At 48.1% G+C, this 25,045-nt stretch overlaps 1 protein-coding gene across 19 annotated transcripts in view; it reads right to left on the bottom strand.

Annotated features, from left to right (window-relative positions):
* NEXMIF (neurite extension and migration factor) overlaps positions 1-25,045 on the bottom strand; it is a 139,388-nt gene that overhangs the window by 55,834 nt on the left and 58,509 nt on the right. For 4 of the 19 annotated variants that reach the window (XM_083797696.1, XM_083797699.1, XM_083797700.1 and 1 more), the window contains exon 1: positions 15-7,054. The exons of 12 other annotated variants lie outside the window; for them this stretch is intronic. The gene's annotated coding sequence lies outside the window, so the exon portion shown is untranslated. Of the gene's footprint in view, positions 1-14; positions 7,056-25,045 lie in introns of those variants that run through there. 3 more of the 19 variants (XM_083797685.1, XM_083797694.1, XM_083797683.1) reach the window with 2 other exon arrangements.

Here is a 25,045-nt window from a genome sequence, read left to right as displayed (position 1 = left end):
CAGAGGCTCCTTACCTGATGGAGCTGCTACCTGAGTAACTGGGACTGGTGCTGGGGGGATGCTCAGCAATGTTACCTACTCGAGGAAAGGAGAGCATAAAGAACTAATCAGTGTCAAACAGCACAGCTAACAATGCAGACCGAAAGGTGTTGAGAAATCTGGCATGAAGGGCAGGCGATAGAAAGGAAAATAATTAATAACTCATCTGCTGAATGTCAGTGGGATCCAGGCTCTACAACTGCAAGATTAGCGTGGAATAATCAGAGATTATTAGCAAATTCATGTGCTCGCTCTCAAGTTAAATTGATACTGTTTAAAAGCGGATGGAAGTTGCCATTTTGGCCCAAAACAGGGACCAGAACTGAGTTTTCTAACAAAGAAGAAGCCCCTAGGACCTCAATCATGGTGCTATTGAAAAGGCAGCGAGCGTGTTACGCAGAGAGCGGGGAGGAACCACCCCACAAGCAGAAATACAGATTAAACCACCAGCTACAACCACTGCAACACAGGACTGCAGCGCTACCCTCGTCCATCAGCATCACCATGGGCCACGAGACCACTGTGACAAGGAGCAGGACCCAAATTTTGCTTCTAAGGCAACCCCCTTCTCCACTAATTCCCGAATGGAAGAGACCCTTTATTTTAACTCTAATAAATATTCCCATTTTTTTGGCAGCCCCTCGTCCAGCATGACCAGAAGGCAGGAGAGCCTTCCCCAGCTGATCTAAGCCCATGACAAAGGAGGCTCAGGAAAGAAGGAGCAGAGGAATCGATCCTTCCGTGCCGTAACTCTGAGGCATGTTGCACCGACAGCGCAAAAGCTGAAAGCCAACGTACGCCTTCCACAGACTTAACCCCTCACACGCAGATAAAACAACTGCCTCATTTCTGCATCATTGTTTCGCTAATATCCTCAGCTTTTAGGCAACGAGACTTATTATGTAGCAAATTGCCCAAATCTCGCAACATTTCTTTTTTCCTAAAGGAGATTTTAAGGGGTAAGGAATTTATCCTCCCTTCATATTCCCACATAATTCTATTTGTTTTGCAGCTAACTTTTACACTTATTATTGGGTTTTACTAAAGTGAACGTGGCCAAGTACAATATTCCATACGCCCTTTTCACTTGAACAGTCCAGAATATTCCAGGTAATACCCATAAGAAAGGACGAATAAGGATGGGGGCAGGCTCAACAGTCTTCAAGACTCGGTTGTTGCAAAGTATCGGCAAAGTTTTCTGAAAGATCTCACGCTCTAAGTTTTTAATTAAAGTAGGATAAAAAAAGCCGATAGAAAGATTTTTTTCCAGATAGTCTTCCCTGGAGAGTTTGGGGCAGGGGAAGTGGGGGAACCATCGCTATATCCCTATAGGACACAAACAGGATATGCAAGTTGCATCTCAAACTGGGCAGTAGGCAAGAAGGATAGGTCTACAACCACTTGAAGTCCAGAGATTTTCAGTCCAGTCCAAAGCACTGCAGCTCGGACCTGCTGCTAGCATTTCAGAAGGGTTTCGTCCCCTCCCCACCCCACAGTAAATCTGATTTATCAGCCAGACAGAGGGATGCCATAAAGTTCAGAAAGAAAGAGCAGAATAAAGGGGAAGTGCACGCCTGTGTATGCATAGAGCATCTTCTCCAAACTCTTCCTCCTGCTTTCCATATGAAATCATATGAACTTCCCATTCATTACTATCAGCGCTCTTGCTGGATTTGGATGATTGCCCGATCGCTACCGTTGCCAGAAATCCAAAACATCAGAGGGGTGATTCATCTCGTGCCTTGACAGCTCCAGAGCCGGGCTAAGGGGAAGGCAAAAAAACCACACACACACACACAAAACCCCACACCCAAATCCTGCGAGTCCTCCCATGTCCTTCCTGACCGCCGCACCGGAGGGAGGATTTCTTAGCGGCAGCAGCACTCGCAGCCACACCTTTATCTTCTTTGTCCGCACCACAGTCGCTAATCATCGTAATAGAGCAAAACTGTATTTCCACGCTGGCACGAGCTCTTCCACATAGATGTCGTTTAAGTCTTGTTTATATGGTGCTCACTCATCCAAAGAGTCAGCAACATGAGAACAAGAGGGGCTTTGTACCTCCATGCTCTGCTATGTTAAAAATTGATTTAGCATAATGGTTTCAAAGAGATTAAAATCCAATTTTGTAAATCAAAGCAGGAACTGTACTGACTCACTTCTACAGAGGCAGAAAAGAACCTGCTGAATTCTAAAAACGACAGTGGCAGCCCTGATCCTCTATTAATGCAGAGAAAGTAATTAACCAATCTAAGCCGTAGTTTAATAAGCTGTATTTTACTATATGCATCTGCTCTTTATCCTCACACCAATAACAAGATGTGATTTTTATCTGAGGTGTAGAAGACAGTCTAGAGGAAGAGAAAAGGCAGCGTCTAGGTTAGCCGGGGCTCCTCTGGTAGCATCTTTCAGGTGGCTTGCTCGGCATGCAAGGGCTCTTTATGGCCAACCAACATGAGATCCTTTCTCCTCAAAACATTTCTTATTCAGGATTAAGCCTGGCATTATTCGAGCCCTATACATTGTATTTTATTGTTTTTCCTTAATGAAGCTTAATTCTACAACAACAACAAACAAATGGGTAAAATAGGACAAAATGAAATGAAATAAATGGGCTGTGCAGATGTCCCAAGAAGAACTCTAACGTACAAACTATCTCCCTCCTTCAAGGAAAACACATTTCCTTTAATATACTGGATATGCAGATCTCACTGTAGAGAAAAAATCCACACATTCAGAATCATTTATAGCAAGTATCTTTGATGGTTATGGCATCTTTTGAAGAAAGATGTAGAAATACTTAGTGGTGCCTGATGTGTGCCACGCAGTACGGAGATGCTATGTGATGCAGACAGCCCAGAACTCATTAAATCCTTTAAACAAATTTTGCATCATTTCTTACAAGCAGTACAGAAATCAGACCAGTAATTCGCATATGAAAAAGCAATCTGAACTTTAAAGAGCACCTAAAGCTTTCCAGAGAAATGTAAGAAATCGCGGATATTCAAGTTCGTGTATTTACATCAGACGAGGTGGAGTTTGTGGTTTTTCATTTTGCTTTCTTTCAGAGGGAGGATACTGGCATTCTTCCTGGATTTCTTTTTAATGCAAAAGTTAGCCTTATTTACGATACGTATTTCTTACCTAAACCAAGATCCTTGTGCTACTGCGTGGAAACATTTCACATTTATCAGCATTCTCCAGCTCTACAAAATCCCTCTGGGAAGATGAGAACTTGTCCCAGGGACACATTTAGGGATGCTTGGGAGGCACGGAGACAGGCAGGAGGGAGAAAGCCATCATGTCCCAGGCATTATCCAAATGGATTTTTAGAGCGGGGAGCTCTGGAGGGCAAGTCGTCAGAAATTTCCCAGGGAGAACAGCGAGATTAAAGAAATTCATGCAGGGAACAAGGCGCCTGGGCATTGTGGGGAGCCCCCAGGACTGATGGCCAACGCGTAGTGCCAAGGCCATGGCCAGGAGAGCTGGGCTCTCCTCCAGGCTGAAACAACAAGGTGAGCTTCGTCACCCACCAACACCCGGACCTATTTTGGTGTGAACCCCATTTTTGATGGTCCCCTCATTTAATCCAGCGATTCTTTGTAGCAGAAGCTGCTGCCCTGGGCACGCTTGGATGCTGATTTTGGTGGATTTGTGTTAACGTGGAGTTAACCTGAGATGTTCTGGGTTTCCAGCCCAACTCCAGTGTTTAACAACTGGAAGGGAACACACACAATTGCTCTTGTAGAGCCAGCAAAAGGAGCCTCTCCTCCTCTTTCTCCCGGAGGGCTGTGAGAAATGCCTTGGAAATGCTGCCTCAGCGTGCATCAGTCTCGCACGCTCTTTTTTATCTCCCTCATCAAGAACCTTTAGCATGCAGAAGCAGCTCAGCACCTCGTGGGTTTTCATCTGAGACACAAGAAACAGGACTGAAGTTGTTAAGAAAAATCCTGTACTATTATTTCGAGGAGAAAACGATCTTGCACCAAGAATTGAATGGCTTTCCGAGCTCAGCACTTGCTGGCAGGGTCCCTTTGGGTAGCCACAGGTTTTGACACACCAGGGATGTCCCCAGGTCCTGACCCACCTCCGCCAACGCAGGAGGAGCCAGGAGAAAGGCACGGTATTGAGAGGAAATCTGAAGGAAAGCAGTTATGCAAATGAGAAAAATGAATATTGAAATAAAACACCTATTAAGAACAGATTAACTCTGTCAATCACTGTTCACTTTTGTTTTCCTGCGTGCACGTTTGAGGGGTAGCACAATAACCAGTTTCGGTTCTCCCAGGGTATATTTAGTTCTGCATTTAGGAGTACAGCTTCCTGAAGGATGGTCTTTCAAAAATGAAGTGCGTTTCCTTGTGCAGAGGAGAACAAATTGCTACTTAAACTTTCTTCTATTGTCTATTTGCCTGCAATTTCCACCTCACTCACAGCCTTTTTGTGTCTGCCCTGTTGTTTAGCTTTACCTTTGACGTTCTCTCCATGTCTCCGCAGCGATCCGGCCACCTTTCCTCCAGCTCCACGCGAAGCATGGGGCTGGAGATCACTGCAGACCCAGGATCCAGCAGGGCAAGGAATCGAGCTCTGGAAGTAATCGGTGACACGATGTTCCCTGCTGCAGCCCCCACTGACAATCCAGGTATGGATTTATAGAGAAAAGCAGGGACTTTTGAGAATTTGGAGCAGGAATGTGGATATAACAGTTGTTCCTATGTTAATTTATGGACTCCTGTTGCAGCAGAGCAGGCGGCACATTTGGGGCAGCGGTGCCCAAAATCTACCCTGACCAGGCCTTTGTGCTGTCACGGTGAAGAAGGACGACCACAAGCCTTGGCTGCTCCAGCCCCCCCCAAAAAGGCCATCCATCCCTTGGCCTCCTCCAGGACGTTACCCCAGCTCCTGGGCTTTCACAGCAGACGTGTTCCTCGCAGGGACCCCGCTCAGCTCTCCCAGGCTGAGCACCAGCTGCCCAAATCCCCCTGTACCCCCTGGGCACCTCCTGCAGCCCAGGGGCATGGCACCTGCCCGGCCGGCGAGGCTCCAGCATGCACCGCTGGCGTTTTACTGCATCTCGCCCTTTTCATCCTCAGTCTCCTTGCAAAGGGTGTTCCAGTTCAGTTTCTGCTGGTGACAACAGTTGGGTTATACTCCTTGGCTGTTACAGAAATAACGAGAGCCTCCTTCCTCCGCCTCGCCACCTCTCACAGCCCGCTGGTGCCGGAGTTGCCCTTGGCTCGCACGCCAGGCAGAGGGCAGGCTGCAAATTGTGATTTTGAGAAGCACGCAGCCCAGCACCCCGTCCCCGGCAGCCCCGCTTCCGCTGACGCTTCCATTTTGTTTGCAGAGCGAAGCGAGCCCGGTTCTCCCCGAGATGTTTGCTCGCTCTCTCCAAGCACTCATTTTACTCCTGCTTTCTCCCCTCCTGATCTGAAGCCACACCAGCTGTTCAGCTGTGCTCCCCAGGCAGGACAATCTGCCCATTTTCCTTTGCTTTTAATAAGAAAAAAGGAGAGGGGGGAGGGAAACAGGGAAAAAAAAAAAAAAAAAAAGCCACCACAAAGGCAGTCAGGAATTGGCATCTCCATCAAACACGCTGTCATGTGTAACGTAAAACCCAAAAACGACAAAAAAAAAAAAAAGGAAAAGAAAAAACAAAAGGCTCTTGGCTGGGAAAATGTGCATTTCCTGGAATTTCTGAGGACTCCTTGGGGCTTGCCCGAGCCAGGAGCAGGCTCCCCAGCCCCAGCACGGGTTTCCTCCTGCAAACCCAACACTGGGGATTACCCAGCACCGCGTCGGAAATTCTGGGAGAGCCCCGATTTGATTTTCATCTACTTTGTTAAATTTCTGCTAATTGCTTTTAACGTACTTCCTCCACCAGAGTCTTTACGGCTTAATTCCTCATGGGCATTCTTTCTGGGGTTTTACCGAGTACAGAAGGAAAATGAAATCTAACTGCACGCCAGTGATGTAATTGCTAATGGCCTTTGTAACAAACGCACCCGGGGTTGTGGGCTTTTTGTTTGTTTGTTTCTTTGCCACTGACTGCCTTCATCTTCTCTAAGTTCACAAAAACCGAGCCAAGGAAGCTGCAGTCCTATAAATACTGCGAAGCAGCGAGGCTGAACATGATGTAATGCAGTCCAGTGTCTTATAATTAGCACGTTAGCAAGTACAGTGAAAAGACACTGAACTAAAAGAGTGGAGCTCAAGTTTTAATAAAACGCACGGCTAACTTCACGTCTAAGATAAGTTGTCACCACAAACTAAGAAACTTCAGACCCTTTCCAGCCTTCAGCAAGCTGCAGCTACGAGGACTTAATGCATTTATACTCTGCTCTTCTCAGACAACGAGGACTTAAGATCTGTAACTCTAAAACAATATTATGCACAGAACACACTTTTCATCGTTACGCATTAATAGATTTGGGAGTGAAAGTTGGAGGGGTGGTGTTACGTGTCAAAATTAATTATAACGCCAATAAGATGAAATTCAACAGGGAAGCTCAGGTTGACTCAATTACTGCGTTATCGGCACTGAAAAAATGAACCTGAAGAAGCTGCAGCCTTTCGCTGCAAATCCAAAGTAAAAAAAAATCCTGGACCAACCCATTGCAGAGGATTTTAAGCAAGGAAGGACGGTTCCACCACGACGGTCTGCGTTTGCCTAGGATGCAATTTGGCCCTCCAGCTGCTAGAGACCTCCTTTGGACCTTACCTTACTGAAATTTGGGACCAGTGGCCACAAACCACATCAGTTCAGGCATATCAAGTTATTTGCTTCCTTTGCAAGGCAAAGCCATAAAAGAAAGCTAAGCCCCGTAGGACTTCCTCAGCCATCTTTCCAGATCTGGCACCTCCAGACCCATCAGCAGAGCTAGCAAAATGAATTGCCCAAATTCCACCTGCGCTGACAACGTGCCAGGTGGCAAATTCGGAAGAATACCACAATTAACACAACACCGCTCAAACAAAACAGAGGAAAACAACCCCCCACGCACACGGCAACCCCCCCCAAACCCTAAGCATCCGATATGTCTTCGTAGGAGCTGGAGCGCTGCGAAAAGCAAGGAGGAGAACAAACAGCAAGTACCACACGGACATTTAATTCTCACAGAGTCAATTAAATGCTAACAATAAAATACAGTACGAGTTAATGCTAGACAAAAGGATTAAGGAATGAAGGAAGACTTATTTATAAACATACACGCGAAAACCTGGTTAAGAAGAAGTAGGGGAATTAATAAGAGAAAAGATGAAAAGAATGATTCAAATATGGCTAAGAAAGGGAATTCCTTTATTAAATTTGTCTTCAAAAGTAAATTAAGAAAAGATGCCTGCACTATCGGAGAGTGATGGCGAGTTTATAAAAATAGCCACCACTGAAGGAGAGAAAAAGGGAGTATCTGGAAAATGCAGACATGTGCCAAATCACTCAATCTGTGCAATTAACCGCAGAAATCAAGTGTTGTTATTTGTGAAGAATTGTTTTTTAAAGAGAAATTTAGCAAATTCCTTCAAAACATAAGCCTAATACCTAATTCTGGAAATTGCTTAAATAGGTGGATGCAATTAACTTCTATTGCTAATATAAGAACAGAAAAAATTATTAAAGAAAAACTCTCTGTCGCGGGTGGCAGCTCAGCAAGCTCCAAGAAGTGCAGATTTGCTGAGAACACCTCGTTATGCACATTTGGTTTGTTAGAGCAAATAATTTATTTAATGAAAAGAAGAAAGGAAATGCCACATGGATTATGGTAGCGTTTTTGAGACTCGGGTCTGAAATTAAAAGGACGGATCGTGCAGAAATCCGAGCAGCCTCAATTCTCCCTGTTTTAGGAGGAATTGAGCCTCAGCACCTGTAAGAATCGAAGCCAGCTGACAATATTTTTTGTCCCAAAGGCCAGAGCCAGAGCTTGCCGAGAGCCGCGAGCCCCTGCCCATGGATGTTGGTCCCTTGGACACAAATTACTCGAACCTCAGCGCGTTTATACACCTAAAAGCTGGTGGAAGCCTCACAAAACAAAAGAAGCGGAGGAAGCTGCCAAGGTACCGCGTGGATCTGTGGTAGATTTTATCTGAACAGCTTTATTAATAATCCGGAAGAGGAAGGAATATGGTTTATTAAATTTCACCTAGAGTGCACTGAAACGCACCACAGGACTTAACAGGAAAATACACAGAGCAAGAATTGCTCTGATTGACTGGGACACCTCCAGTTAAGAAAGGCACCCATCTTCTCTCGGGGCCACCTTACCAACATCATCCCAAGAGGAGACGAAGGAGATGAACCTGTCCTCGTCAGGAGGAGCTTCCAAACCTGTCAGATTTGAAAGGAGGTGGGAAAAAGCATAGAAAGCCTTTTTCTGTTTGGAAAAGGAAACATAATATTGAAGAGGCTATCACCCAAAGTCCAGCCATGCTGAGAAGGAGATGTTGGGAACGCAGCCAGCCAGGCAGGGACGTGCAGAGGCAGAGGGCAGGAAGCTCGAGATGGAGTCGCAGGAAGACGTGGCAGCTAAAAGACAGGTTTCAGAGACGGAGAACACAGAAAAATGTATCACATAGCAGGATGGTGCAGTCTCCCCTCTCTACAGATGTAATTAATCCATAAATGGAATAATGTATTCACTTCTGGACACCTCATTACCAGAAAGACATTGACAAATTGAACGGAGTACAAAGAAAACAACAAAAATGTTTAAGGGTTTGAAAGGAAAAATTTCTGAGGGAAGATCAAAAGATTTGAACACGTCCAGCCCTGAGCAAAAGCCTAGCAGAGTGGGACAAGATCTGTATCTGCGTGTGGCTGAAAGGTGTAAACATCAAGCAGAAAAAAAAACAGCATGGGGGAGCTATTAGGAGGAGAAACAGGATGAAATTACTAAAAAAGAAAACTTGAGATGGAAATCTCCTTGTCCTATTAGGATGCACAGCCAGTGCTTAAGGGATGCAGTAAGCATGGCACTGCAAGAGCCCCAGGGTGGACCCGACAAATCCCAACAAACGGCACCGGTCACGGCTGGGTTGGGAACTGCTCTTCCTGGCTTCTGACACCAGCTCCTCTTGTTTTAAATACTGATTAAAAAAAATATCCATTTGTGGACTTTCACGTAAGCACCCTACCGCGACGGATCAGGACCTGCGGGCTGAAAAAGAAAGGGAAAAAGCTCCCGAAAATGATGGAAGCGAAAGGACCCAGCCCTGCCCTGGTGGCGCTCCCGGCTCGTCCCTGCTGGCAGAGCACATCGCAGAGGCAGCCAGGAGGGAAAAAGCCACGCTGGCCATGTCCTGGCGAGGTAATGAGGGCTCCCCGTGCCACAGACCCTATCGAGGAGAAAGTCTTCAAGCCAGTCTTCGGCAGTGAGATCCTGCCAGGTCAGATCAAGCCTTCACGTCTGGAAACGTTCAATATCAACACATTGCTGCTCTTCTACTTACCCAGTACGCCAACTGACTTAAGACAGCATTATATCGAAAGAAGATAATTTAAAAATTAGATTGAGCCAGACACGAGCCTACAGCATCCTTTAATGACTGCTGTCAATGAAGTCAGAGCCACTTGGTAGCTGCAGAACAGCTTGCAGGCTGCTAAAAAGGGCTAAAACGGGGAATTTTCTTAAAAGAAGAGTCTTTCAGAGTGGCAAGAGGGGGGAATAAAAACAAAAATAAATAAAAAAATGACCTCGATAGGAAGATCACCACCAAGTAAGCCCACTGCAGCCCTCCCCACTCGGCTCCAGCAGCAGCTCTCATGAAGGCAATACCTTTCCGTCAGCGAGCCGTGCTGCCAGGCTGTCCTGGGCACGTGCTCCTGCCGTCGAGAGCGGTGACAACGCGAGACACGTCCCTGCCTGCCCAAGGGTGGCAGGCACAGCCGCCCCGTCCGACCGCTCCCTGTCCCACGCAGCCAGGGAGCCCCTCGTTTCCCTCCAAGTCATTTCCCTCTCCTGTATTCCCAAAACTTCAGTAAGAGATTTCACTGTAAAAGGAGAAAAATCTGCAAGACGGGTCACCTAACACAAAAGCAGCTCTCTCCCGGCTCTCCGTACAAAGCAGTGTTTATAGCTTATTGATGTGCTTCAGATTGGGTCAACTGTACATTCAGCGGCCCTTTCTCTCTCTCTTTCCCCGAACAGGCTGAATCAGAAGGAGAGAAAAACACTGCAGTAGCTGGCAGTGTGTGCTGCCCAGGCACTGCCTCATTATCATGACAAAGGGAGGTTTGAACATCCTTCAGCAAACATGATGGCTCCCTTCTAGCACCCGATTGAAAATCTGGCAATATGTGTCTCGAGCTCCTGATACCCTATTTACTCAGTCAGAGAAATATGATCAAACAGATTTTAGGGCCTTTTGCAGTTTTTTCAATGGAATTACCTTTTATCTCGGCGATCCCTTCCCAGCCTCGCACCACTGCAGCAGTCCCGTGCCCACCACCAGCAGCTCGGACGCAGGAGCCCCTCTGCGGCTTGCAATTAAGGACATCGACTTCTTCAGTAATTCCCCCCCCCCCCAAAAAAACGCTACAAAGAGGGATGGTAAACTTTTACGACGTGAAAATATCAATGTTTGTTGCTTGCAAAGACCAGATTTGCAGCGAGCCTCAGCCAGGCAGTTTGTTTCACACCTTCAAATTTAAGGGGAACAGTGTTTTCCTCTGGAAAAGGCAGCCCAGAAGTTGCAATGAAGCAGGCACAGATATGTCAATCAGCACGGCGCGGAGCTGTGAAAGCTTCCCGGAGGAAAGCACGATGCACAACGGGGAAGTGAAAACCCTGCCTCGCTCCCCTGCAGCACGCCGGGCTGGAGCGCTGCCCTGGAAAGCAGCGCTGGGAACCCAGGGCTCACCCGAGGGGGAATGACTCAAGCAAGTCCTTGGGGAAAAGGACTGGGTTTTAGACCCAGGTCCCTCACAGGGGGCACCAGGAATGAGTTCAGGGGTGATGAAGCGTTATTCACGCAGGTACAAGGTGCAGCTCTTCACCCTGAGCCACCCAGGCCCCTGAGCAACGCTCCGCTCGGGGAGCACCTCTCCAGCGAGGACCAGCTGTACTTCAAGAGGCCCCATGGCTTTCCGGGTGCCTCCCTTGCCTACTCCCCCACCTCCATAAAACGATTCCCAATGACAAATGTTTCATCTGAGCCAAAAATTGAGCCTCGCCACCAGACCAGGGGCGACCCCGAGCGCACCGCCAGCAGCCCCCCGCCCCTGGGGGCTGCCTTTCGAGCTCCCCATGCCTCCAAACAAGCTTCCTGACGGCAAGTACACGGCTCTCCCAGCTGCTAACAAGCCTCCTTCTGCTTTTGTTTTATTTTTTAAACACCCTGTGCAGCATAACCAACTTTCTTGGTACAAATCACAGGTTCTGGAAAACAAGATGTTGAGATGACTCGGATGACACCAAACGAATACCTTACCGTGTCCTTAGGGAAAGGAAAGAGGAGAGAAAACACAGCGAGAAAATGTACCGGCTCCTGTATAAACCTGCTCTGCACTGCGGGCAGATTATTTTTTCCTTCTAAAAACTTAGTGCAAGTTGAAGCAGGAGGAGGGTGGCTCTGGATAAGGTCCCAGTCCTGCACAGCAGAGGAAGCAAGACCAGGGAGGATGGGAAGCAGTGCGAGGATGCTCTCCGGCCGCAGAGTGCTGCTGCGGGCTACATCAGCACAATAACCCAACGCTAGCACCAGCTGCCAGGGGAAGCTTTCCTTCCCCGTGCCCTGCTCCCAGCCATGCTTCACCCCAAAAGGCAGCCAGAAGTAAAATTGGTTCATTTTTCATTATTTCATCTAAACAGGAAAAGAAAACATAAAATGGCGTGGTACCAGGGAGGGAGAAACAGCCTAAGAAAACAAAGAATGGATCAAAAATAAAAAATAAAAGGAAAGAAGGAGCAGGAGTTTTTGTCTGATCAAAAAAAATATTTCAAAATATCTGAACGTTTTCCTTTTGAGCTCTTAATTTTTTGTCTACATTTCCCATGGAGCTTCACCAGCTCCACTTACAGCAGCTCTCGTCACCCCATCGGGAAAAGACAGCAGGCACGGATTAATTTTTGAGGAAAGCTGCTTTCATGCCAATGCACTTGGCAATAGAGAACGCAAGAAGAGATATCCCAAAAATGCAGTATTTATGAGAGGAGTGGTTTCTAAAATTGTTTTCACTATGGATACCAAGAGGCACCACCTGATTCCCGACTACTCTCTCGTGCACATGTTTTCACATGATTATTTTTAAAGGTGACTCGAGCACGTATTTCAGAGCCCTTATCTCAAGGCAGCGCGGCTCCAGCTGGACATTCGGCGTAACCGCTTTCCCAAAGTCACCGCAGATAGTTTGCAAATGGAAAATACACTTTTCTACCTTCAGGAAAAAAATAAAACATTGCCTACAGAAACGGAGAGATTCTCTCGGTGCGATTGTGATTCTAAGATTTAATTATCTCAGCACAGAACTGCAGGTATCAATGCTTCGGAGATAAAGAACAAACAAGGCAATTATTCCCAGAAGTCCTCCTTTTTTCCCTCTAATAATCACAAGGGTTACAAACATGCCAAGGTCAAAGAATGCGCAATAAATAAATTTATTTCCAATTGCAATGCACAGAAACCTGGCACTATAATGGTGGACGAGCAGCGGCGTGAAGCTCAGCAGAGCCGAGATTAATGCATGGCTAAAGATCCTAACGACCATCACGGAACCGTGTCTGAAACGACAAGGAACAAAATTAACAGGAGTCTTTCCAGCCAACTCAAACTCTTTGCCCCCACGATTTCCTACTGAGCGGCACCGCACGCACCCAGCCCGGAGGTTTTTCACCCCATCGATGCATCCAGCACGTATCAGAGATGGCCCCGAGCTGGAAAGCCTGGCCCTGAACTTGAACTCCTCTGGGATTTGCCCTCCACCGCAGCAAGTCGACAACGTTTGATTTTTCTGCAATACCAAATCGTAATATTTTAAGGCAGGAAAAGCATAGTTCTGTCCAAAAAAATGGGGAATCAGCCCATATAATCCAGTAGGCTAAATCCTGGTATCAGAGCCCTGTGCTGCAGCAAATTGCTAACTGTGCCCAGCTCAGGCTTCTTCGAGATCTCACTCCGGCATCAAAGCACAAAGTAAACCTGAAGACACGCAGCGAAGATAACAATGTGAATGGTTTCAAGTTTTATACTTCAGCCTCTCTGAAAGCCTCAGAAAAACGTTGTAATTTTCCTCATAAACAGATAGGTGTTTCCCTGTTACTCCACTTATAAGGGCAGCATTTTACTCCAGCTTTCTAGACAGCCTACGTTTTGGAGAAGCCAACCCCTACGTCTTGGAGGAGCCAACCAAGAACGCCTGCGACATCACAGTGACTTCTCTAGGAAGCTGACGAGAAAAGCAAGATAAGCAGTAAAATGGTAACACTTCATTCCTTACGTGCAGCGTTACGCCAAGAACACATATTCCCAAGGATGGACACACACCTGGCACATGCTTACAGAATTCCTTCAGCATGAGGATGTCAAAATACACAACATATGGCTTCAAACCCTCATCCCCCAAATTGGACAAGCACGACTCGCTTTGTGTCCCAGATGGAAATTAGGAGATTGATCAAACAGTGCAGAATAAGGTGTCGGAGACACAAGTCCAAGCTTCCTGTCCTTCCAGCCTGCAGATGTGCCCTGCCATGACCACACTGGGCACGATCCTGCGCGCACGGCCCCGGCCCTTCCACTCGCAATGGCCACAGACATCCACGAAAGTGAAAGGAAGAAGCGAGGGTGGGAGCATTTTGGTTTGGCTGCATGCACTACAACTCGCTCAGACACATGCATATTCGCTATGCTACGTTCTCGAATTTTTTTTTTAAGTGAAAAGTCTGAGTTTCTTGAAAAAAATTCCACCCATTGACTACGCCGTGCTTGGCAGCGAAGGCAAAAGGAATAAATAGAGGATGCAGCATTTAAGTGGAGCAAAAAGAAAAAATAATGCTGTGTTTGATCCAAACTATCCAAGCCATGATTTTCCTAGAAAATAAGAGCAGATAAAACCAGCAGGAGGCATGAAGCAGTGAGGACTGACCTTGGCCAGCCCTGGCTCCCAGCTGCTGCTCCCGCACCTCACCAGGCACCACTGACTGCAGCCTAAGCCATGTTCTGCTGCCCAACTTCTCAGCACACAACGAGGGAATTCGAGCAAAGAAACATGTCTTCTGAGCAACAAGGGAAGGAGGAAATACCGTGGTATACCCCAGAGCACCGGGGAGACGTGCAGAGCTCGTACTCCCAGTCTGTGCACACCCTACAACTCACAAGCAAGCTGGCGACGGACAGCAAACCTCAGCCAGAAGGCAAGATGCTCTTTTGGGAGTTTGTAGCATTTTCCAGGATCAGGCCCTTCAGCCGTGTGCTTTCAAAATATGCTTAATTGTGATGCTCCACCTCCATAAGGAACCGTGGGGATTTCTGGTGTCTTCTGAAGAAGCCGGAACAGGGTCCAACAACGTTTGGGACGCAGCAGGAGGTGCTGACAGCAGGATCGCGGTGCCGCCCCACACTGCCCAAGCACAGATCTCACCAGGTCCCATCGCACGGAGGACATGGCCAGGCAGAGTGATTCAGGTGAGGTGAGGAGGATGAGGAAAGGGGCTGGAAAGGACGAGGGATGGTGAGGACAAGACACACTGGTGAGGGACACGCTGTGCTGAGCTGCGGCCACAAATCGGCGAGGTGTCGGTGTAAGTGGCAGCGGCTCGCTGTCGGCTCAGCACTGCTGCCCCTGCAGACCTCGAGGCAGGAGGCTCTGGCTCTGTGTTCCCTTCGTAGTGGGCACTCGCCCCGTGAGCACAAAGATGCCACCATCATTAGCAACAAAGCGAGCAGGGAGCGATGAGGGCTGCAGCAAAGCTTGGCTGGAGAGCCAGGAGAGACGAACAGCACTTCTTTCTCCTGCTGCCTTCCCAGGCAGCCCCCGCTCCCGAGTTTCCCAGGGAGAGCTACTTACTCCTGACTGAGTCTCTCTTATTACGAGGACAATTCTCCACTTCTCCCCGGGGATCAGCCGCACAGAGCGAGCTTTCTCTGTTGTTGTTGTTGCAGCTGCTGTTAAACTGTGCTTGCCTATCGATCCGTGCCTGAAAAAACTTCAGAGAGCGTGCGCTGCTGGCCAGGCCCTTCCAGAAGGGAGAATCCTCCGCAGTCTGCCAGAGGAGAGCTCCTCTGACACCCTGCCTAGATGCCGTGGGACCAGCCTGGGGCTAGGCAGAAACAGTGGGGAAAGAGTAAAAAAACAGCTTCTCCCAGTTCTCCACGTGCATTGCTCCCCAGGCAGAGGAGATTTTGGGTGAGATGCCCAGGCCACGCACGATGACACTAGGCACTCTTAATGAACCAAGAAAGAAATTTTCCACTTCTTATTTTTGTCCTTACGATCAGAAGAACAGAGGAGATCAACATTGAGGATGCCCATTTTCAGACATCAGCTGGCTAAGCTTTTCAGCAGGGCAGGCACCAACGCGAATCAGCCGGCATGCATCATCATTCCCATCCTCCCCAAACCCGCAGCAGGAGAGGCAGAATGACCACAGCCTGTCCTCCGGAGCAGGGACCAGCACAGCTCTTCTCAAGCCTCGGTGCTGCCCGGGCAGAAGGACTTGTGGCCAGAGGGAGAAATGGGCGAGTGCTCGGACTGCGAGAGGAGGGGAAAAAATAGGAAGACGACGTCGATCTCTCTGCCAAGAGGGACTCAAATTATATGGGATGCGTGGAACAGCAGGAAGCGCAGCAGACTTGCAGAGCTGGGCTCAACTCCATCGAGAGGGCGCACACCTGATCCGATGCAGAAAACCAGCTGTATGCAGACGAGAAGGAAGAACCAGGTCTCCACGTGGGTCACCCACGATTCCCGTATTTGCAGCGTGGCCACGACAGCCGAGGCGGGCGCTCACATCCCTGCATGCTCCAGACATGCATCCTGCAACCCTCTGCAGCAGCCACATCTCGTACCGACTCGGGGCTGCCCCACCTTTACTGCCGACAGGCAAATTGCCCTGCGTTAACAAGGAAAGTCAGGCCCTGATGTAACAACTAACGCAGTTCCTGGTGCCTCCGAAATCCATCCTGCGCCCCAAACCGCCGGGAGCGTGCCAAGGAGGGAGGAGGAGCACAGCTTCCCCGAGGAGCAGAGCTGCTGGGCTCAGGGGTAGCACAGCTCGAGGGTCACCTCGTTACTGCAGCGGTGGTTGGCCGGGGGGAGAAGTGCCACGGGTTAAAAAATTTTGGAAAATAAATGCATTCGCTAATTCGTTTTCGTTCTGGCTGAAAATGTAAATTGGGTGCAAAAATAAAACAAACAGAAGAGGCCTAATTATTTATACAGGCATTTTAATCAAACAATGAATAGCACACAGCAACCTTCTACATCAATTAATAAAGCTGGCTTCTGCAAAACAAAAGAGTTACACCATGTGCCCTAATTATAAAATCCAGCCTGGAGAAGCTTTTCCTCCCCCCGCCCCATACACCTGGCTTAATATATACCCGCTGCATTCCTGCGCGGAGGCCACTCGTTAGCCCCGCTCTCTATTTACAAATTCATTACCGTGCTGCATATTTGCTAATGTCTCTGACGGGAGGAGTGGTCATAATGCAGCCCTCGGAGGCAAAACAGCAGCTAATTGAGCGCAGGGGCTGGGGGCCGGGGGGGCCGGCGCTCTCGCTCTCTCTGTGCAGGAGGCAGCTGCTTCCACTTCAGCTCAGCACATTTCACGAGATGAGGATAAAATCGGAGCTATTAGATGTTTGCGCTAGATTCCGGGGAGCCACCTCTGTGTTTTGTATTAACAAAGCATGCTCTACAACCTATTTCTTCGTGTCTTACCTTGGGCTTCACTTGATCAAACATCGCTCACCGCCGTAACACGTGTGACCGAACTGGCTAATGATGAGCTGTCACCTTTTTGACGAAGCAGTGCATATGCCTGCTGGAAGCAGATATATCAAAAAGAAGCCTCAGCGCCTTGCAGCCTCGCAGGCGGCCCCGGCGCAGGGTTTCCATCCGCCTCGCACGGGCTGCTGCAGAACAGGGCACTCGGGAGCATCTCCACGTGCCAAGGAGCCTCAGCGTTACGCCTATTTTTCCCCCAGTGTGGGAGTTTCGGGGGCGTGGGGAAACTGCTCGTTTATTTTTAAAACAGCAACAACTAAAGGCAACGCATAAATCGTCCAAACCCCTCCGAGGTATTAACTGCAGGGGAAAAGGGTGTTCTACGAATCAATCAACCCCAAAAACTACCTGCGGGCCTCCTCCGGGGCTCAGCCGCAGGCGGGGATGCCCCGAGGGGTGAGGTATCGCCAGGATCCCGTTCCGAGCACAGGACAAGGGTGCACAGCCAGGGCAGGTTAAACATTTTGGATGCTTACATGCACAGACTGCCTTCAGGACTATGTCTAAAGAGGATCACACAAAATGTTCCACGTGGCAACTGTCATGGAATGGCTGGGAAGGATGATGATGTAAAATGAGCGTTTACTTGGAAAATAGAAAAAAAAATCTAAAATAAAATTAAACACTGGAGAGATTCTCTTTTGTCTCCTCTAGCACCACTAGGCAAGAGATTGATAAATTAAAAATCCCATGCTAGGAAAAAGAAAAAATCACACTTATTTAATAAGTTTGGTCTAAATAATAATCTAGAGAAAGCTTTTTGTGCTTTAGGAGTTTGGGGAAGATTCCCTCAAAGCCCGCACCTTATATTTACAGATAATGTTCCCCTTCTCAACAGGTAGGACAGGCTGGTGAACGACAACAGCAATGGCAATGGCACCTGGCTGGTGACCCAGCGAACCCACCCATATTTATTTTGTATATTGGGAACTCTTTCACCCAGAAGTCAGGCACTGAAGTACCAATAGCGTGTGCGGCACAGAAATGCACACATGAAAACGCAACTGCAGTTTCAATCTGTAAGGAAAATTGATTTTTGTGAGGCTTACACCAAACGTAAACAGATACTATTGAGGCTCAATTATTCTTTGTTATGTTTAAAAAATTTTGTTAATATGTATTTGATTCTCCTAGAGAATATCACTCAATTAAAAAGCTCTCCACATTTCAGCACTGATGCTTATGTGCAGTCAGAGAAAAATGTTCAAAAATGCACTTGTCAGCTTATGTTGCATAATAGCCCACGTTTCAATGGAAAGCATGTCGCACACCCGGTGCCTGCGATTAATTACCAATGTGAGTCATGTTTGGGGTCTGACTGCACGTAGGTGCTTTCTGCCCTAAATCCGAGTTGTCCAAGTTGCAATGAGTGTTCGACAGCACTTCCAACAACAACAACAAAAATCCAGCCACCGACAGGATATGGGATAAAGGCTATGAAACGGAAAACATCCACCGCTCCCTATTACCTTGACGTTGCAATTCCAAGAAATAATGGGAAAACAGCAAAAGCTCAGGGGCTGCTTCCTCTGAACACCAAGGCTGACGTGTGGCACAGGTCTGAGCACCCGTCCCCAGCTGAGTCCCCATGGGAGTACCCCAAATGGGCACCACATGAAAAGGGACCTGCCAAAAACGAGGACAAGAACGCTGAGCGTCATCGGGTCCGTCCCAACTCTATAGGAGCTCACTCCTTACAGTTGTGAGTGTCTGAATGTTCAACAGCAAGAACAACCCTTTCTTCCTCCTTCCATCCCCTCCTCTTCTTCCCGAAGAGGACACGGCCACTGAACGATGTCGTCGCTAGCCAGAGAAATATTAACATGCAACTGCTGTCACATCTGCAGTCAAACCAACCTGAAGCTCACTTCAGGCCCTTCCTATAGATCTAGTAAAGATTTTTCTGTTAGCAACATTTATTAGTGTCCTTTAACAACTCCAGTAATGATTCTCAAAAAAAAAAAAAAAAGAAAAAAAAAGTAGTAAATCATTTTTATTGCAAGTCCTTGCCTCTTTGGAAAGATAGAGCATATTGACAAATAAAATCTACCTACCGAACAACAAGACCTTAGATGAGACCCGGTGAGCAGTGAAATCACAGTTAGAGAATAGATGTCTTCCAGAACTAAATATCCCCAGGGATCTTACATGTTAAAAGCAACAGCACTCGCAATTTTGGATACACACGTTTGAAATGCCCTTCTAGGCTACACCACAGATTTCACAGGTAAGGAAAACGTAAAAACCAAGTGCTAACCAGAAATGTGACTCAGAGAGGAGAGATGCCGCAAACAGGGCTGCTTTCTCAGCTGCCAGCAGGACTTCTCCTCTCTGTGATTTACAGGTACTTAAAAACAAGTAGGTTAATGAAGCAACAATACACTGACTGCGGAGCGCTGATTAATACGAACTTCACAGCATACTGATCCACGAGCCAATTCGGGGCTAAGGCAGTGTCCAAGCAGTTTGGCCAGGTTTATTAAAAAAAAAAAAAAAAAGGCCTTGAAAAAGTAACAAAAGCATTTATTTAGTAGTGTTAACCAAATAAAATAATTCCTGACAATAACTGCATGCTTCGCCACTGCAGACTGAAAAGCAGAAGGATAGTATCTGCAGCTTTCTACTTTTCACTCGATTTTGATCTTGGCTTGCTTAGCTATTTTTTCACTGCTACCTCCAAAGAGCTTTTTAAGTTTGCTTGGAAGGAGCCTGGTCCGCTGGCTTGCTCCCACAACTAACCCTCAGGGCTGCAAACGAGCCTGGGGCTCGTCTCTGCGGCACCACCATCACCCATGTTACCCGCCAGCATCCCAAGCCCAGCCTGGCCCAGAAACACCCAGGGATTAAAAGAAGGTAAGATGGAGAAGCTCACCGGGGAGGAAAAAAGACAAAATTCTTCCAGGGTGCTTTTTGTGGGCGATGGCAGCTTAGACCACCCACCCCACAAGGTAGGAAAAGAGCACCTCGTCCCGTTTAACTGCACCAGCGGCTGAGCTGCACCCTGCCCCACCACACAGAGCACACTGCAGAAGGATGAGACCATCCAGCCTGTCCTCGCCTGGGCTCCAAAAATATAGAGGTTTGCATGTGCTCAAGCGCTCTGGACTTTTCACCTACCCACACGACGTCACAGCGGTATTCCACGGTTTTCTTTTTTCACCAACACCAACCTTAGTGCAATTTCTTACCCAGATTCGCCAGCATTTCGAGCTGCCCCCTAAAATGTGGCTTTCCTGAGCCTCAACAAAAAAAGACGGGGCTGAAACGGCCTTGAGCAGGGTTTGCAGGCACACACGAGGTTCTCAGCCAGCTTCTCTCCCCCACACCAGCACAGCCAAGCTCAGAGGCGATGCGAGTAGCAGGACGGCTGTTTAGCAGTCAGCAACGCGCTATCGGAGGTCTCAGCCCAGTTCTCGGTGAACAAACGATTGCATAAAAATAGCCATTACCTAAGACGACCATTTTCATGCCAGGATAAAAGAACATCGGGCTGGAAATTGCAGAATGAATCCCTTGAGACTGCAACGCACCACAGTGTCTTATGTCTAATTTGCAGTGGAAAAAAACTATATATATTGCATGGTGATGACCAAAAGGAAAGTACCTGTGGTAAGAATTAACTCTGATTTAACTACCACTGAGCCACAGGGCAAACGGCACCCCTAGTAAAAGTCAGACCAACAGCTATCGGGCATCGCTGCTGTGCGAGGTGGTGTCAACTGGCTTCTTTTAGCATTCAGCCCAGGACTGAAGGGGGAGCAGAGATCAAACGTGGAGATGTATGGGGGTATCAGGGAAACCTTGTCCTGCTCTGACCCCGTTTTGCCTTCCTTACAAGTAAGCACCGCGACCTGCAGGGCTGTGAGCTCCGGCATTGAAGTCATCCGCTCTGGCAATCCACGGGCCCCGTTTGGCACCACAGAACCCAGCTAGTTGGGAAGAAAAAAAATCACCAACAACAACATGCTGAGAGATGAGGCAAAATAAAGTTGGGTTTGATTTGACCCCAAACGTCCTCACTATTTGGGGATGTTTTTCCCTTTTAAAAATGTATGCCTGTCATCAATGAAATAGCACAGACTAGCTGGAAACAATGGGCAGCCTTAGCAAAGGGACCATGTGCTCCCTTCCACCTATATAAACTGCTGCATCTCCTGGTTCGTCACCCTAAAACTCACCAAATTTATGGCAACAAAACCCTGTCCATTCAATGCCCGTGGTGGGCTGGGGTGCACTGCGGCGAAGGAAAGGCTGTGAATCCGTCTTAAAGGCAGCACAGCGGGATGGAAGGGCGATTTAGACAAGTGAGCATTTATTTGTTGTGCCTCTGATATTATTAAAAGTAGTAGTAGATTAGCACTAGGTTAGCATCAAATGCAACAGCTCATTTATAGTGACTAACCAGGGCAAACAGGGACAAGAGCTTTAATGATGCAAGGAAGCCTGCAGCTTCGGCTGAATTCTCAAAAAAGATACCAGAAGGACTGAAGCTGTAGAAGAAAGCCTGAGCTATGATCATAATGACAGAACGAGCTGCTTTCTCATGCCTGCTGCACTGAATCTAATGAAAGATGCTCCCGAGCGAAGCTGGCATCGAGTCCTCTGCCCCCGACACCCCGATCCTCTGCCGCTTCTCCCGGCGCGCAGGCGGGTTATTCGCAGCGCCTTCTCCTGCAGACCTTCCCCTTCACCAGCCCCTCCAAATCAAGCTATTGCAGATGATGGATTAAGGGAGGGGGAAATATAGAAAAAAGAAAAAAAAAGATCAGTGAACCAATTTCTTCAGGTTCACAGAGAACCTTTTAGGCACAGCCCGTCGGACAGGGTGCCCCCGCACATGTCAATCTGCAGGTGGCAGCTGCATTCTGCTCACGCTGGATCATATTAAAATTTTTCAGAGAGGCAGAAAGGCTCAGCGCACTCTGCTCCCTGCATATTGCTGAGTATTTAGGGAAGTGCTGGCAAAGGTTACCCCTGGAAGTTTACCTCTGAATGAGTACGGATAGGAACGAAAAGCAAGCAGATGTCAGATGACTAACTCAAATGCGCTTGAACGGGATTTTGGAACAGTCAAAAAAGAAAATGTCCCTAGGGGATTTATCTAGATTTCATGTTCAGCACAGTGCATATTCATTAAAAGCACAGTCACCGGTGTAGGTATGTGCTAGCACAATATTGTTTTAACACGCACTGAGAGCAGGACTGGTGCATCTCTCGATGCTTCTGCCTCCCCAGTGCCCCACCGCCACCTGGGTGACACCACAGCCTTGGGAAAGCTTTCAGAAAGCCTTCAAGACAGCATGTTATTGCACGTGTTTTGCAACGTATTTAGCTGCTTCTACTCTGTTTTCATAAACAGATCCCTGATGTTTCTCTTCGGCAGGTCTCATAGCCACGAGAGGATGAAGGAAATGATTTGATTCTCATTGTCCAACTGGAAGAGCAGTCTGGAACAGAGAACACTTGCGATTTTCAATGCCTAAAAGAGTGATTACTAACAGAAACGAGGAAACGCAGACGGAAAGAGTGACTGATAGGCGTTCTGCCTTGGAAGTGCCAGTAAATCCTTTGTTTAGTCAAGTCGCAGTTGAAGTGTCTGCTGCAGAGAAGACGGCGGAGAGAAGCTCTGCAGTCAGCACCGCCGCCGCTGAGCCAGTGCTCGGCAGCCTCGGAGAGGCAGGGAGCTGGAGGAGAGCGGGTGCCATCTCAGGCGGCAGGTGACAGCCACGTCCCCAGCCCCAGAGCTCTGCACCAGGGCCTGCTAGGGGGCCGCAGCTCCGTGTTTTATCTATCACACCCAGCACAAATACCTCGAGGAGCTCGGGGGGCTCGGCAGGACCGCTGGTGTTACCCGTAGCGCATCGCCTGCGGTCTTGGCGGCAGCGTTTTGGCCGCGCAGATGACGCACAGCGCTTGGTCGCTGTTCCTGGGAACGCACTTTCCTCCTTCACGTCGACGCTTTCTGACCCCTCAGGAACTTCGGTGGAGAAGCGGACGCATTTAGCCCCACGACAACGCTTCGCAAAAGAGCACATTTAATCAGCTCAGCCTTGATTTATACGTCTGCTTCTTATGAGGCCCAATTTCCGACACTGAAATTCTGATTTGCTATCACAACCTTTAGACCTACAGCCAAAGAATGTCATTTTTAATGCTGGTCATTTGGCAAACCACAAAGAGAGCTCACAAATCCAATAAAAGAGGTTTAAAAAAAATCCACACAACAGTTCTGGCCTGCTGCATAGCAATGGGGAAAAGCACATAGTAAATCACCCATTTGACCATTGGGCAAGGGCCAGCATTCACTGAGAACCTGGCTGGCGACAGCACTTTCTCAGATTCCTCACAATGGGCTGCTTGAATTTGGTTTTTAACTACCCAGAGGACTGACATCAGCCTTTGCTGGCAAAATAGTCTCAGAAAAAAATGTCTGAGTACCTGGTGTGCTGCAGCTGCATAAGGACGCAGAAAGGCTCAAACTTAGCGGAGCCTCCAGGATCCAGATTTTTGATTAGGGACCCTGCTACAAATTAGTTGCAAACCTAAAAGACCTAGAGCTATTCTGAAAGAAGAGAGTAAAGATAAAGCAGAAAAGCCTTTAATAAGGCTTGTAACATCCCACTCTGCTTTCTGTCCTCCTACCCTGTTTGTGTTCACCCCTTTCACTCACCAGGGACCATCGTGCAGCGCGTGTGCATCAGCCAGTGGCATCCCATGCTCTGAGGGCAGCTCCGCCACCACATCTGCCACACTTCCAGCCACCTCTGTACAGGAGCACTCGTCTGTGTGACCTCAGATACCATCCTGATACACCAAAACCAGAGCCTGGTACAAGATTTGCTTATGAATAGGTACATGGAGCAGGTAGGAGATGGAGAATAGTTAGAAAAGGAACAACCACACTGTTCACACACGCAGCAAAAACCCGATCTGTTCATTTGTCTGTAAAACAAACCCAACAGCAAAGGGACAAGCAAGCCCCATCTTCACCTGACTCTGTATGTAGCACCTGTGTGTGACTTGCCGAAAGCTGTCTGCAAAGATCTCATCGCTCTGGAGAGAACCAGCAGCCCCCGGCTCCGCGATGCTGCTCCTTCCCAAGGGACTGGGGCGCTGCAGCCACCCAGCTACTGCCCTCCTGCCTGCCTTCGGCTCCTGCTCTGCCCCTCTCTGACTCGCCGGGAAGCAGAAGAGGAGGAAACTGCTCACAGATGAGCTGCAAAGCAAACGCTGAGAAGCAAGAGTAGACTTCATGCTGTGGAGCTCGGGCAGTTGAGCACGGGTTGCTCCCAAAATCTACCCTGGCAACATTTCTTGTCCATCCTCAGTGCAAGAGGGTGCAGGAGTGGGCTGCATCTAACAGTCAGCAGACTAACATAGCTCTCTGTCCAACACAGCCTCAGTATTTTTATATGGAGCCTGCAGACAAAATGTCTTTAGGGTACATAAATGGTTAAAAAAGGCAGAGAGGGTCAAGCTCTGAGACATTAGGCCTGCAGCCACCTATGCACTGTTTATTTCAGCACTAATTCTCTTCCCTTGGTGGCCAAATCCTGCTGTTTGCTCCCACCTACGTAACATCAGGCGGATGAGAAGCACTCGGCATAATTCCTCACTCTTATCCTCCCTGTGTTACTCCAAAACCTGCTTTGGTTTCCTATGCATCAAGACAAAAATCATATTAAACTGCAGGAAAAAAAAAAAAAAAACAAGCAGCCATGCTACACGCAGGATTTGCATCTCATCCCAAATTTCCTTTACACCCAGTGTACGTTTTACAGATTTCTACCGTGGCAAGACTTTCATCCCTCCCTCCGCACAGCACCTACTTGTCTCGTGGTGCGAGATTGAAGTAGACAAGTGTGAAAGAATCATATAGGGCTCAACATCATTAGGCTCATCCTGAAAGCACAAGAGTTGACAGGTCTGAGGAAGCAACTTCCTGTTTTCCCCCGGGGCTCAGATTTGGGGGCTTGGAGATTGGGGAGAGAAGGAAAAGATCTTTACAAAACACAACCAGCGAGGCTGGATGTTTGTCTTTTTCTTTGCAATCGTGGGGCAGTCGTA

The sequence above is a fragment of the Anser anser genome (genome assembly GCF_964211835.1).
Source record: "Anser anser genome assembly, chromosome: 13".
NCBI lineage: Eukaryota > Metazoa > Chordata > Aves > Anseriformes > Anatidae > Anser > Anser anser.
Note: the sequence above shows the minus strand (reverse complement) of the source record. Positions and strands in the feature narration are given on the sequence as shown.